This window comes from Somniosus microcephalus, chromosome 24, assembly GCF_052327205.1.
Source record: "Somniosus microcephalus isolate GS21.2 chromosome 24, FLI_Smic_1.0, whole genome shotgun sequence".
Taxonomy (NCBI): Eukaryota; Metazoa; Chordata; class Chondrichthyes; order Squaliformes; family Somniosidae; genus Somniosus; species Somniosus microcephalus.
The window spans coordinates 20191371-20207663 of NC_141010.1; the positions used below are offsets into that span (position 1 = coordinate 20191371).

Below are 16293 nucleotides of genomic sequence, written 5' to 3' on the forward strand. Positions count from 1 at the left end.
TCCTTTTTAATACAGTTTTAAATACCGAATTCAATGTTCACTATAGCACTTCTCTGCTAAGTGCAACACTGTTTTGCCTAAATAGGGGAGGAGAAACAGACACAATGAAGGAAATCGACTAAAATCACAAATCTAACGAAATTCCCACTTTACTCCCACCCCTATACCTATCCTAGGTTGCCTTGTGGAAGGCCAGAAAAATATATGCTCACCACTGGAAATGCCTGCTCCGTGTCCTGCAAACTTAGATCTTCACTGCCCCAAAGTGAAAAACACCCCAGTGTTTTAAAAGTAAACTGCTGGTGTTTCGCTTCTACAGACAGACTCCTACGCTGTAGAGGGACACGGAGGCAAGGCCAGAGAGAGAGAGATGCTTCTGGGAAGCTATCTTTTATACCCCCTTTTGGGGCCCGCCCAGATCTGGATGTTTCTGGGCTAAAACAAAAGGAATCCAACTGCCCCATTGTCCAGTAATGGGTTTGAATGTGTTCTCCCATTCATTTAAACGGTTTCTCCTCAGTTTGGATGTGTCCACTTGATATACAAACAAATGCTAATAGCATTCAATTTCTTTGTAAACAAAGCATTGTCCTGTGGTCATCTAGAACCGCAATTGATTGACAGTCTTGAGTGCTTAGCAAACAAAGTTCCTTTGTTCATGCTGGCAGTTTCAAACACTTGATCTTAGAGTCAACATTGTAGAACGTTCTGTAAACAGGCATCGCTTGTCCTGCTGCAGGGCGGGGGAAACTCCCCTTTGATTGACAGATTTGACTGCCATTGAACCTTTCTTCACAGACACAGAAAGCTGTTTTCCAAGTCCTTTGTCTTCGGCCATGCGGTCTGATGGCCATTTTTGATCCCTGAAATCTTTTAAAGGCACATCACCCAGGGATTCTTCAATCAAAGAAATTAATCTTCAGAGCTGTAAATTATTGCGAATTCTTACAATCTCGGCATGTGACAAAGCCGGAGACATTTTGTACTTTTCAAAGTCAGAAGCAGGTGTCCAACATCTATTGCATCTGACTGAGCCAGCACAGAATAATAATAAACAGGCCAGTTTAATCTAGTCACACACTTCATTCATTTTATCAGCAAGTAACGACCCCTCTGAGCTTGTGGAAGCACTTTAGCTTTGAATAGCGAGATGAAGTATTTGTATATAAATTTAATAATTACATTGTTTTATGACGCAATAACTTGACATTATTACAATTCAGCACATTCAAAGTAAAAAAAAAACTACAGAAAATGTAATACATAGAAACATAGAAGATAGGAGCAGGAGTAGGCCATTCGGCCCCTCGAGCCTGCTCTGCCATTCAATGAGATCATGGCTGATCATCCAAATTCAGTACCCTGTTCCTGCCTTCTCTCCATATCCCTTGATCCCTTTAGCCTCAATAAATATATCCAACTCCTTCTTGAATATATTTAATGAATTGGCCTCTACTGCCTTCTTTGGTAGAGAATTCCACAGGTTCACCACTCTCTGGGTGAAGAAATTCCTCCTTATCTCTGTCCTAAATGGTTTACCCCTTATCCTTAGACTGTGACCCCTGGTTCTGGACTCCCCCGACCATCGGGAACATCCTTCAAGCATCTAGTCTGTCTAGTCCTGTTAGAATTTTATAAGTTTCGATGAGATCCCCTCTCATTCTTCTAAACTCCAGCGAGTACAAGCCCAATCGACCCAATCTCTCCTCGTACGTCATTCCTGCCATCCCAGTTATCAGCCTGGTGAATCTTCACTGCACTCCTTCCATGGCAAAAACATCCTTCCTCAGATAAGGCGACCAAAACTGCACACAATACTCAAGGTGTGGTCTCACCAAGGCCCTGTACAACTGCAGCAAGACATCCTTGTTCCTGTACTCAAACCCTCTCGCTATGAAGGCCAACATACCATTTGCCTTCTTAACTGCCTGCTGCTTACCTTCAGCAACTGGTGCACAAGGACACCCAGGTCTCGTTGCACTTCCCCTTCTCCCAATCTTATACAGTCAGACCTTGTTAGTACAATATTATGGTTGGTCCAATTTTTTTTTTAACATCTTATTGTAGCTATGAAGGCGATTCTGTGCTCCCATTGTAGTTCAGTTGGTAATTGCACTGCCCAGTTTCAAACAGAGGCCAGAAAGGTCGCACGTACACTCCCCGGTCTGTGCTCAGATAGGTGCGCTCTGCTCTGCTACACATTTAACAACTGTGTTGAATGTTCATCTCTCACTTTAGGTGAAAGTGCCAAGCTCAACATAGTCAGACTGGAGCAGAGCAAAAGAGGAATTTGTGAGCCTTCAAAGCTTAAGGTGTCACGGGAATTCCTGTGTACATAGGAAAACTTCACTTAACATTTGCTCTGCCCAACCTTTTCCTCCCACTTCCATTTTGTACTCGCAATGGCTAAAATTAATATTTCCCAAAATGTTCTTGAGTTATATGGGGTTTTTCCACACAAGAACATGTTGAAAGCTACGTAAGAACAATGGAGAGCTAGGAGCCTGTCACATAAAATCTGGCATTGCAGGGAAGGTACAGCATGTTAAGCAGTTACAAAAATATTTGCTATTGTATTATTGTAAGCATGCAGGTGCAGCAGGCGGTTAAGAAGGCAAATGGTATGTTGGCCTCCGTAGCGAGAGGGTTTGAGTACAGGAACAAGGATGTCTTGCTGCAGTTGTACAGGGCCTTGGTGAGACCACACCTTGAGTATTGTGTGCAGTTTTGGTCGCCTTATCTGAGGAAGGATGTTCTTGCCGTGGAGGGAGTGCAGCGAAGATTCACCAGGCTGATACCTGGGATGGCAAAAATGACGTACGAGGAGAGATTGGGTCGATTGGGCTTATACTCGTTGGAGTTTAGAAGAATGAGAGGGGATCTCATTGAAACTTATAAAATTCTGACAGGACTGGACACACTAGACGCAGGAAGGATGTTCCCGATGGCCGGGGAGTCCAGAACCAGGGGTCACAGTCTAAGGATAAGGGGGAAGCAATTTAGGACAGAGATGAGGAGGAATTTCTTCACCCAGAGAGGTGAACCTGTGGAATTCTCTACCACAGAAGGAAGCAGATGCCAATTCATTAAATATATTCAAGAAGGAGTTGGATATATTTCTTAAGGCTAAAGGGATCAAGGGACATGGGGAGAAAGCAGGGACAGGGTACTGAATTTGGATGATCAGCCATGATCGCATTGAATGGCGGAGCAGGCTCGAGGGGCCGAATGGCCTACTCCTGCTCCTATCTTCTATGTTTCTATTACAATGGCAGTGTAAATCATATATGTGTAAGTGGACTATGAAGGAACTTCATGGATTTCAACTGCATCTTCTGTCCTGCGTAGACTCTGTGGAGGCAAAGAAGTGAAACTAGATGAAGGGTAGACTGCAGCAGTAAAGCACTGCATATGTTTATGTAGATGTGTTGGTATGTTTGGGCAGGTGTACGTGTGTGAGTGAGTGTCTACGTTGGAGCATGTAGCGGAAGGATCCTACATGGTGGAGAGACTTCACACAGACTTTGGGCAGATACTGAATTCTGATGAAAGGTCATCGACCTGAAACCTTAGCTCTGTTTCTCTCTTCAGGGATGCTGCCTGACCTGCTGAGTTTCTCCAGCATTTTCTGTTTTTATTTCAGATTTCCAGCATCTGCAGTATTTTCTTTTTGTACTGAATCAAGTTGCCCAAGAAGACAACGAGCAGTAATAATATCATGAAACAACCCATTTGGGGGATTTTGTACAGTAGGACGTGGAATGTAGGGATCAATATTTTAATTACACTCTAGATATTTAATTCTGATTATTTGTAATAGGCTCCTCTTAGGCTGAGAATTGGCTATGTTCCTGGATTTTGTTCTTCACAGCTTTGCCCCCAGGCAGTTTAATAGGTACACTCATTTTCTAAGCCATTTGTTGGTAGAACACATTTATATTCAGACCACGGTATGTGTGCATCCTTTGATGAATGCCAGATCCTATGGAGGTACGTCCAGCTGTGTGCCATAGCATGTGGTTACAGAGGCTGTTCGCGTTCTCTCTGTTTTGAGACTTGTCTGAGTGCCTCTGTAGGAGATTGTTTTCAATCAGTTCTTTACAGCCAATATTGTGAAATATTTCTTCCCTTTCACTTAGCAAGAGCCAGTATTTTAACAGTAACAGAGTCAGAAGTTAAAAATGAAATATTTTCTTTGTGACCTAGATGTAACTTGGTGTGCAGTTGGCTGGGGCAAAGTTGTTTTAGATGGCATGTTTTTTAGTTCTGAACGTACATTCTAAATAGTTAGGCAATCTGCCAAACTGTCCTCTAGCATATATCTATATAAATATTTTGTAGTTTCCAGTAGTAAGTTGAAAGGTTTTTGACAATGTTATCTTAAGAGGGCTGTTGTGTGTTCTTTCACACTGTGTATTTAGAATGATTACTTTGTTGTTTTACCCAGTCTTACCCGCTACCCATATACAACTGACCAATTTGCTCGCCTTGCAATACAGATATTTATAATGGACGATGTCACATCCAACTGGGTTGCAGTTTGCGACGTGGGAGACAGTGGAGAGTTCAGTAGCACTCCCTAATGTCAATATATCATAGTGAGGTGTCCTGTTCCTCATAAGACATGGACAGGTTGGACAGGTTGGACAGGTTGGACAGGTTGGACGATTGGGCAAAATCGGAGAGTGGTGAACCTGTGGAATTCTCTACCACAGAAGGCAGTAGAGGCCAATACATTAAATATATTCAAGAAGGAGTTGGATATATTTCTTAAGGCTAAAGGGATCAAGGGGTATGGGGAGAAAGCAGGGACAGGGTACTGAATTTGGATGATCAGCCATGATCTCATTAAATGGCGGAGCAGGCTCGAGGGGCCGAATGGCCTACTCCTGCTCCTATCTTCTATGTTTCTAAGTTGCAGCCATTTTGTCCACTGCTCCCTTCACACAGTGGGTCTCCTTTGCTTCAGTTACTTACTATGCAACTTTATCTGTGCCAGTATAATTTACTGCCCAATGATTTGTTGGGACTAACCATAGCTTCAACTTCTGTGCTGTTTGGTGCCTAAGTACACCTGCAGTAAACAAAGATGCTACGCGACTGCTCCTGAAGTGTCTAAAATGCCTAAACACGTGCTTAGTTACACAAAATGTTTAAGAATTACAAATCATTAAGTATGTACATTAGGAAAGCCCTAATTCTAGTTAGCCCAGATGGTTGAATCTCTCTCCACATGTCCAAGGTTGCCTAAATGTGCCATTCCCAATGTGACGTCACGATTGCTGTAAATAATAGCCCATGGATCAACTGATGATTTTTGACAAGTATAGATGCAAAGGATCAAATATGCATAATAGTGACGAATGTTCCAGTCAATATTTCAGCCCAAAATATTTGTCACAGACATTTAATTTTCCATTGTTCTGAACTCCTGTCTCCCTCAGTGGAGACACTTGAAAATCCTCATTTAGATCAAGTTCAAGTATCTTCCAGTGGACACTGTGCCACCCAATCTGATCAGTAGAGGGTAAGAACTGTCCATTTTCCCATGATGGTCACCAAATTGTCCAAAACCAGTTTATACATCAAATACTAAAGCCCCGATTTTAAACCAACCTGCCCGGTGGGAACGAATAAGAAATTAAAAAATAAATCTTTCTTTTGCTTTGGGGGAGATGTGGCATATCTCCTTTTGGCAGCTTCCCAGGAAGCACAGTTGAGATCAAGAATTCAGCAGAGTGGGAGATTGAACATGCTCGCTGCTGCTTCACAACATCATACATTGATGCTTAAAAGTGCTTCATTGCTGTGCCGTTCTATCGATGGAGGTTAGATAAATACATTTGATTAAATTTGTTGAGTGAGTTTTGTGTTGCCCAGGAGTAACCTCTCCACTGCTTTACATGCTAATGGACTATGAGGCATCTGTTGTCAGACAATGTTACACATTGGAAGATAAATTGGTGGCATAGGTACTTGTTCAATGGTATCAAACTGGCTAGGGCAGTGGCTGAACAAGACCTGGGAGTGATAACAAGGACTCAACATTTACCATATACAGTTATTCCAAAGCAGTGCTCAACAAAGCAAACTGAATCCTAAGCTATATTACCAAACTAGTGGAGTATTGAAGTCATGTTGAAGTTGTGTAGTGCTTTGATCAGGCTGCACCAGGAGTACTACATTCAACTCTGGTCACAGAAGCACAAATATCCAAGCCTTCGGCATGGTGCAGAGAAGGGCCATAAGACGGATCCTTAATGTAAGAGGACTCAGTTATGAGGAATGTTAGAAAAACTCAGAGGAGAACATTGGAACTCCCTCCGCCTGGTGGAAATGGGGTGGTAGTGGAATTAATATGGAGGTGGTGAAGTTTCTGCTCTGCTGCTAATTTTCCCAAGGCCTTGCACTGGATGGCCATGGTTCCCACATGAATTGGGTAGGAACCTCGTTAATCTATGGAAATTGGGGTATAGTAACATACATGTGAGCCCGGTTCAATGTTAGCGAGCTGCTGGGCTGAGTGCGCACCGTGACGCTTCACCCAGTAAAACCTGACAGCTCAGCAAAAGAGAACCAAAAAGATAAGCTTTAAAATTATCTTTGTGGGAGCTGGAGGAGCAAGAATTCTCCTCCTCCGGGCTCCAGAAGAATAATGCGGGCCGCTGCCGCCCCGGACTCTCTCCCTCCTCCACGATCACATCCCCTCCCTAGGCCTACCTGCAGGCCGGCTGGGCCAGAATTTGTTAGGCCCCGACCAGCAAGCTGCATCGAGATGATCATTTGGCACCTGCAGCTCGCCACTTCCACTTAAACCAGGCCGAGTCGATACTGCGTCAGCCTGGAGCCAGCGAGCAACAGCAGGTTGGTGTCCACAGCCCGCTGGCACCATGGTAACGAGGCTCGGCCCTCAAAATGCACCAGGACTCCTGCCTGTCGACCATTTGATTGTTAAAATTTTAGCCCAAACTCCTCTTCCTTGAAAGGAGACAAATGAAAGGAAACCTTATAGAAGTATAAACGAGACTAAGTGAAGTACTAAGGTTAATCTTGAGCACTATTTCAAGTTAAACCATTACTATAGGACAAGAGGAATAAACTAGTACATAGAAGGCAATTTCAGTACTGAAATCAAGAAGGATTTCTCTTTCACACAGTAATATCTAGGATGGTTTTCCAGGTGGGATTGTGGAAGGAAAAACTCTGGAGTTATTCCAGAAGTGCTTGGTTACCGTGATTAGCGGCTCATCAGATTTCTAATGAAGGACTGGTTAGATGGGCTGAATGGCCTCCCTCACCTATATTGATCTTTATTTCAAATTACAATATATTCATAGCCCTGGTATGTACTAGCACAGTACACAAAATTCAGCTCTCAGGCTAATGATTTTCATTTCGCAATATATTTCTTTACCATCTGTACTAAGATGTTCTCAATGCCAGGTGAAGTACACAATGGGCTGGGCAGTATCATGAGTTGGAAGGACAAGTTTGATGCCATTCTAAGTCTGGGAAAAGTTGCTAGATTAGGTATTACTATGTTATGGAGACTTATTCTGTTTCCATCCAACCCAACAAAGTGTTCTGTGTCAAGAAATTGCTTTGAGTCCAGAGCGTGAAATTATGGTTTTTGGAAGCACAGCTTGTGTCCTGTCACAGGGAACATTACTATTGAATCTTCAGTGAAGTGCTAGGGACTAATATAGGTGGTAAATTAGCATCTGTTCTAAGTTGTCATTCTAGACCATGACGCACAGAAAAGGCTGATTTCAAAGGAAACTGAATCTTGACACATTTCCCTCGCTGTTTACTGCAACCAAACAGAAGTTGTAATGTAAATAAATACATTTAATCGCAAACAGGTGACATTTTCCTGAAAATAACTTGAGGAAACCAGGGTAAGGCACACCACAGTGCCCTTGTTTTCAAAGCTAGACCTCAGAAGTGCAGTCTATAGGGAACCATCATCTACTGAATGGTCGCCTATATCTGACCACCTGTAGGAGGTAGTACTGTCAACAAGGACTACCCTGTATCTACTGGCAGCATTGTGATAAAGTTGCATAAATTTCAGGCTGTACAGACAGACACCAGGAAATATATTTAAAGGTGAGAAAAGGAAGAATGGACAGGACTCATTGAGGACATGTGCAAATGAAGTACTGATTTGCTCCAAAGAGCTTTGATTAAATGTGTTTTTTTTCATTATAGCGGTACTCCTTTAGAGGCTCAGGCCTAGAAATTCATCTCGGGTGGTATCGGATCAGCCACCCGTTATACGCAGCGCTTGATGTTCGGTGCCATTGCAGTCAATAGCACTGAATATCCGGCGCTGCGTATAATGGGCAGCTGATCGGATACCGTCCGTTTTTCGTCACCGCCCGAGACAAATTTCCACCACTTTGGGCTGGATTTTGATACTGGAGGTGTGTAGGAGGCGGGACTACAACTTTTGGGGTTGTAGTCCCGCCTCCAAAGAGTTGTGGCCAACCCACTCAATTGTCCCTTGATTGACCTTGTTGAGCCCGCCCAGCGGGCACAGCAGGCCAATTAAGGGCCACCCGGCAACAGGTGACATCACAGATTGATATTTCATCTGTCAAGAGCTTTTGACAGGTGAAATATCAGCGTTTGACAGCTCTTTGAAGCTGTCAAACACTGACAATCTGTATTCTAAGTTAATTCCTTCCTCTCAGGCTGATTTAGAGATCTCTCCAGAACAGAAAGCTGAATGCTGCAACTTTTGACAGCTTGCAGCCATTCTGCTTTCTGTGCCGGTGAGATGAGGGACTCCCAAGACCTGAAGGAAGGAAGGCCGTAAAGGTAAGTAAAGGTAATTAAACTTCTTTAAACACTTTACACACACCAAACACACTTACCTTTGCACCCATCACTCACCTGAACACTGGACATCTCGAACCCTCCAAGTCCTTCAGCCCGACGGTCCACCTCGCTAACTTGGCGTGGTTTGGAGCCGTCGGGAATCCCACATTTCAGGGATAAAAATAGGGATTAGGCTAAAAACTGCCTGTTAACTACCTGTTAACAGGCAGTTAATTGGCACTAATCCCCTTCCCGCCTCGGGGAGGCGGCTCCCAGCACAGGTCGGGTATCCGCCTCCTTTGAAACTGGCATGGAGGCGGGTTGGGGGCGGGATGGGTTCGTGCCCCCCAATTTTGAGATTTTAACCCCCAACATGCCTCCAATCCCGCCTCCACAGCCCAATGAAAATCGAGCCCTAAGTCTCTATTCCTCTTTTCAAAAAAATACTTTAGCCTGGAAATTTGGCCAATATTGGAGGTGGAAACCTGGTGAAGTGGAAGTGCAGAAAATTGGACAGAACCGGTTTCTGCCAGGTTTTTGCCCCTTTCTGGTTCTGGAGATATTCTGGCGGGGGGTGGGGGGTTGCGGTGGAGTGGGTGAGGAGGGGAGTCAGGTGTTTTGTCTGGCTGCTCCCCCTCTGCCCTGACATTTTTGGAGGTAGGATGGGGAAATCCCAGGCTGCTACAGAAATCCCACCAGTTCTGTAAAGCTGGCAGTAAGTATGCCTGCATGAAGCATACTTGCCCGACAGGGCTGTATGTGGACTCCGTAGTGCCATATCCAAATTGCACTTGATCCAAGAGAGATAGATTGCCAGTTCAGATTTGCAGCTCACCAGCGAGGGAGCAGCAGGAATGCAAACTTGGACCCATTAGATCTTTGGCAAAACTGGCCTGTGCTTCCTCTCCCTTCCCCCAACAGAGTGGCAAGGTTTTGCACTGAAACCCAGCAGAATCTGCAGGCCAAGTGTCCCAGTACCACTGGTGCTGGTGTGGGTGTTGCCCCATTGTTTAAATAATTCCATCTCTTGGATTTGGAATGGGGTCACTGTGGGGACAACTGAGTGGGCAGAAGTCCTGCCCCACCACACTTGTGGCAGTGGAGTAGGGCTTCTGGAATTTCTAGACCTATTTTTTTGTTTTCTCATTCCATTTCATCAGCCGTGACTCAGTTGGTAGCACCCTCGCTTCTGAGTCAGAAGGCTATGCGTTCAAGTCCCACTCCAGAGACTTGAATACAAAAATCTAGGCTGATACTCCAGTGCAGTGCTGAGGGAGTGCCGCACTGTCGGAGGTGCCGTCTTTGGGATGAGATGTGAAATCGAGGCCACGTCTGCTCTCTCAGGTGGACATAAAAGATCCTATGGCACTATTTTGAAGAAGAGCAGGGGAGTCATCCCCAGTGTCCTGGCCAATATTTATCTGTCAATCAACATCACTAAAATAGATTATCTGGTCATTATCACATTGTTGTTTGTGGGAGCTTGCTGTGTGCAAATTGGCTGCCGTGTTTCCTACATTACAGCAGAGACAACACTTCAAAAAAGTACTTCATTGGCTGTAAAGCATTTTGGGACATCCAGTGTTCGTGAAAGGTGCTATATACTGTAAATGCAAGTCTTTCTTTTCTTTGTTTTCATTAAAATAAAGCTTAAGTACCTCAGAGATGGCCCAAAATTCAACTAGAAAATGTAAGTGGAACCAAGTTGGAATAGATTCTAGTGTCACTTGATTCCCCTCATTGACTATTGGCTGTGTGCCATTATACATTTAAGGATTATGCAATAAGCACATGAGGCAGAAGGGAATAGAGGGCTATGCTGATAGAGTTCGATGAGGAAGGAAGGGAGGAGGCTCGAATGGCACATCAGTGCAGGCATGGACTGGTTGGGCCGAATGGCATGTTTCTGTGCTGTATATCCTATGTAATTATACTCTCTGCTCTTCTGACATTAAACTACTGCAGGATATGCATGACAATCCAGATTATGGTGCTCAGTAAAAAAGGTAGAATGGGACTGGATGCGACCCAGAACCTCATCACCAGTTATTCCTACTGATGAATTTTGATACATTCGCACAACAGTGGCCTTACATAATAGTATTATGCACATTTTTCAATAATTTAGTGCTAAACTATTTCAATTTCTCTTTGTCGGAGTTCTAATCTTGTTTCAATTATGGTGCACACATACAAGTGTTGGCAGGTAATTAAATCGAATGTTAAATTGTGCTACTTAGATAAACAATATTACTTAATAGCATAGAATAAGGTGAGAATAGTACCCTTGATCCTGCATGTACATTATCTATATAAGGACTGCGAAATGTTGGCGTTGAGCCAGCTAATCAGAATAAGCTTTTGTGCAAGTAATTGGAATGAGATCAGTGCTGTGTTTGCGTTTTATTTTCATTCTGGGAGTAATCTGTGTCTGTAGAACCGAGAAACCAGATTTTCCCTTGTGGCTGGGAAGGTATGTGCAGGCCATATTACAGCAGGTGCAATGGTGCCCATTAATCTCCCCTGCCGATGACTATACCTGAACAATCCTGTACTAATCAGCTACCTGATAGAACTCTGCGCTTTGTAATTCTGACCCACTCATGCCTCTCTCTGCTGCAGTGGGCACCATAGTTACTTTGTGTACTGTTCTACGTGATTCTCGCACCGACAGGAAAGAGCCATGGACTCCTCAATTGCGCATCCGTACTGATGTTGTCCGCAGAGACCAGTCAACCCCGCCTCATTCTTTTCCATTGAATTTGCCATGTGGCTCCATTCGCGAGAAGCATGGTAGGTAGCTGCAGCTCAACGAGTTGCGAACCACTCACTGGACACCTGTTTCTGCCCAAAATAACCAATACTGTAATTGACAATAATGGTAATGGGAAAGAGTTTGCTCGATTTAAATGAAGGGCGGTTTTAAGTGGTGGAGTCTATACTGGCTTGAGTAGGTGGGCTAAATTGCTCAGCTCCTTGGCAGACAGAAAACTCTGTCTCCATTGGCAATATTTATACTCTCCATGCTGGCTGCAAAAAGTGTGCACACAGACCACCAAACGCTAGGCGGGACTTGCTGCCTCATTTACATTTATAGCATAGCCGTACACCAGGGTGTCTGTTGCTGCTCACTGTTGAACCAAGTGGTTTGACCTTTCATCACTGGAAGTGAGGCACTATGGTAGTAAACATGAATGGCTTCTGGTGACGGCACTGGCCAGTCTTTTCATTGCCGCCTGGACTGATCTTCCCCAATATCAGAGAATGTCCATGGCCAGAAATCTAAAGCAGATTGCTTCACTGTTGCTGCCAGTATTCTGGGCAGATTCAGAGCACCAGCAACCATGACACATTGTAGAAGTGCAATGCAAACATAATATCATTTATTACATTACTAGCTGGGGGGGCCCGGCGTTGCCAGGGCATTTTTGGGCCTGGTCGATGTCTGGGCCGGGAGCCTGGGACTGGATTTGGGCTGTCGGCAGTTGGAGAAGCCTAGGCCCCGGGGCCTGGAGTATTTTCCACTGTTTTTTAACCTAAACATTTCTAGCTTTTAATACCTTCAAAGATGAAAGTTAAAGTACTTATAAAACATTTTTGGTAAATCTTATTTTTTTTGAAAAAGATACTGACCTCGATGACCATATTTTTAGCTTCAGGCCCGGCTGGTGTTTAATGGCTGCCAGATCCCTGAGCTGAGAATGATTAGTCCCGCCCACAGACGCACCGATTGGTCAACCATCAAGTGACTGAACTGTAGGATTGGTCAATCATCACGTCACAGGATTGGTCAACCTTGATGTCACTCAATGCTAATGAGTGGATAATGAGTGGAATTTTGAAGGTTTTTGCAGGTTTTTTGTACACTGCCTGAACAACTTCAAAAAGTAAATACGCTTATGAGGTTTCGATAATCATAAGCTTTCTTTTGATATAACACACGTGTAGGTACGCTCTATAACTTGATTGTATAGCCGGACAGACAAAAATGTAACGTACCATTTTATACATATATATATGGCATGCTTTGATAAGATCTCAATGAGTGGAATTTAACATTTTTTGTTGTTGAGAATTATTCATTTTCCCTCATGCATTACATGAGAAGTCTTTATTCAGATACCCTTTTGAACATATTTTCATGATCATGAACAGCTTTGAAATGGAAATAGCTTCCTCACCTCATCAGCCACAAAATATGCTTCCATTGCTGACACCCACAGAGTAGACTGAAAAAGATATTTAAGTTAGCTTTATGGAAGTTTCTTTTGAACAATGAAGCCTAATATTGTATATAACAGAAAATGCTGGAAACACTCAGCAGGCCAGGCAGCATCAAGGAGAGAGAAACTGAGTCAACTTTTCGGGTCGAGGACCCTTCGTCAGAACTGGAAAAGGTAGAGAAGAGAGATTTTTAAGCAGGGGCAGGGAGGAGGGGAGGGGAGGGAAGAACAAAAGGGAAGGTCTGTGATAGGCTGGAAGGCAGGAGAGATTGACTGACAAAAGGGATGATGGTGCAAGGCAAACATAGAAACATAGAAGATAGGAGCAGGAGTAGGCCATTCAGCCCCTCGAGCCTGCTCCACCATTCAGTGAGATCATGGCTGATCATCCAAATTCAGTACCCTGTCCCTGCTTTCTCCCCATATCCCTTGATCCCTTTAGCCTTAAGAAATATATCGAACTCCTTCTTGAATATATTTAATGAATTGGCCTCAACTGCCTTCTGTGATAGAGAATTCCACAGGTTCACCACTCTCTGGGTGAAGAAATTCCTCCTCATCTCTGTCCTAAATGGCTTACCCCTTATCTTTAGACTGTGACCCCTGGTTCTGGACTCCCCCACCATCGGGAACATCCTTCCTGCATCTAGTCTGTCTAGTCCTGTTAGAATTTTGTAAGTTTCAATGAGATCCCCCCTCATTCTTCTAAACTCCAGCGAGTACAAGCCCAATCGACCCAATCTCTCCTCATATGTCATTCCTGCCATCCCAGGTATCAGTCTGGTGAATCTTCACTGCACTCCCTCCAGGGCAAGAACATCCTTCCTCAGATAAGGCGACCAAAACTGCACACAATACTCCAGATGTGGTCTCGCCAAGGCCCTGTACAACTGCAGCAAGACATCAAAAAGAGAGGTAATGGGACAAGTTAAGAAACAAAAGATGACTTTAGATGAGGTGTGAATGGCAATGGCAGAATCATCAACAGTTGCCATGTGAGAAAACAAGGGGAAAAGATTTCCAGCATCCGCAGTATTTTGCTGTTGTATTGTACATGTCAGCCGTGGCTCAGTTGGTAGCACACTCGCCTCTGAGTCAGAAGGTTGTGGGTTCAAGTCTCACGCCAGGGACTTGAGCACATAAATCTAGGCTGACACTCCAGTGCAGTGCTGAGGGAGTGCTGCACTGTCGGAGGTGCCGTCTTTCGTATGACACTTTAAACCGAGGCCCCATCTGCTCTCTCAGGTGGACGTAAAAGATCCCATGGCACTATTTCGAACAGGGGAGTTATCCCTCAATCCCTCAACCAACATAACAAAAACAGATTATCTGGTCATTATTACATTGCTGTTTGTGGGAGCTTGCTGTGCGCAAATTGGTTGCCACGTTTCCCACATTACAACAGTGACTACACTTCAAAAAGTACTTCATTAGCTGTAAAGCACTTTGAGACATCCGGTGGTCATGAAAGGCGCTATATAAATGCAAGTCTTTTTTTCCTAATATTGCGTTGTGTATAATGATCAGATAATCTTCAGTTAAGTCATAATCAGATAATTTTATGGTAATTTCCAGTTAATCGTATCTAACTATAGTATAGTAAAAGTTTCGCACACACTTCATTTAAGTGTCATGATTTTTCTGTTGCAATTTAATGTTCATATTTTATTGAGTTGTAATTCTCCAAGCTAGACAGGGCTATTGTCTTGAGTAAACATACCACTAATTGGCTGACTGGATCATATAATCAACGTTACCTTGGTCAGCCTTGGTTCCCCCAGCCTCAACTCCCAACTCCATTGCCCATCTGTAGGTCAAAGTCCAGCACCAAAAACCAGAACAACAACTTGCATTTATATAGCACCTTTTAACGTAGTAAAACATCCCAAGGCACTTCACGGGAGCGTTATCAAATGAAATTTGACACCAAGCCGCATGAGGAGAACCTAGGAGAGGTGCCCAAAAGCTTGGTCAAAGAGGTAGGTGTTAAGGAGCATCTTAAAGAGGAAAGAGAGATAAAGACACAGGGAGGTTTAAGAAGGGAATTCCAGAGTTGAGGGCACGACCAGAGGCCAGAATTGGAAGCATGCGGATATCTCGAAGGCTTGTAAGGCTGGAGGAGGTTACAGGGATAGGGCTCTAACCAGGTTTGTTTTTGTCGTTTTCTTTGGTACTCCAACATTTTTTTTTAAGCTGAGTTGCCTGTGGTGTTATTTTCAAGACCCATTCCTTGTTTTTACTTTTTTTTCATGCCCCCATTCCCTGCCATGTGTTTCATTTTCTTCAGGCTTTTTTTTTTCAATTTCCAGGGCCTGCTTTTGTAAAAAAAAAAATCCTGCTCTTCTTTTGAAGGCTCATTGCCCAGTCCTGGTCCCACAAATTCATTCTAACTCTGGTCTTGCAACCTTGACCAATACCTCCCCTTCCTTGAAGCTGCAGTCTGCGGCCTTGTCTCCTCCTACACTGCGAAGTGCCAGCGTGCAAGCCAGAGCATTCTTTTCAGCTTCCTGAAGCACCACTGCGGAGTCAGAGAGAGAGAGAGAGAGAGAGTGAGAAATGAAGAAAAGAGGAGAGAGAGGGAGAGAGAGAGAACAAGAAGAGGACTAAGAGAACAAAAAAGAGAGCACCAAAAATAGAGCTAAACAGAAGAGAAAGAGACAGAAGGGAAGGAGCAGAGAAATGAGCAAGTGAGATAAAGAGAGGGTGTATATGTGAGGGTGCGAAAGACACAGTGATAGAATATGAAGGGGAACAAAAAGAGACACAGTGTGAAGGAAAAAGAGAAAGACAAACAGTGTGTGAGATAGTGTCAGAATATGATCTGTTGAAACCCATCCCAGATGGCTACTATTGCATCTTGACCGAACAGTAATGAATAGAGGAGACGGAATGAACCTTTTACTATTTACTGAGTAAGTGGGTGGATATTACAGCACATTGTCTGCATGGTAGAACCCGAAACTGAAAGTGAAAGACAAAGTAAAACCGAGCCCCCCAGCACCCCCTTCAGGTAACACCCGGGAACTGGGACAAACTTCATTGAAGCAAAACTCAAAACACAACACTCCTTTCCCCCAGATAAAACCCCTTAGTCTTCCAGGCGTCTGGGACGGAATCTAACCCGACTTGAGCACCGCTGGACAGGCATAGTCGGGGTGCCACTGCTAGCCACAGGAAAACCTTCCTCCGTGGCTGATGACTCCGTGACACCTTCTGTCGATGTGGATTCCGTCGTTGTTGCAGGAAG

General features: G+C 44.0%; 1 protein-coding gene across 1 annotated transcript in view; it reads left to right on the top strand.

Moving 5' to 3' along the window:
• LOC147101112 (acid-sensing ion channel 2-like) overlaps nucleotides 1-16293 on the top strand; it is a 511141-nt gene that overhangs the window by 38941 nt on the left and 455907 nt on the right. The window lies entirely within an intron of this gene.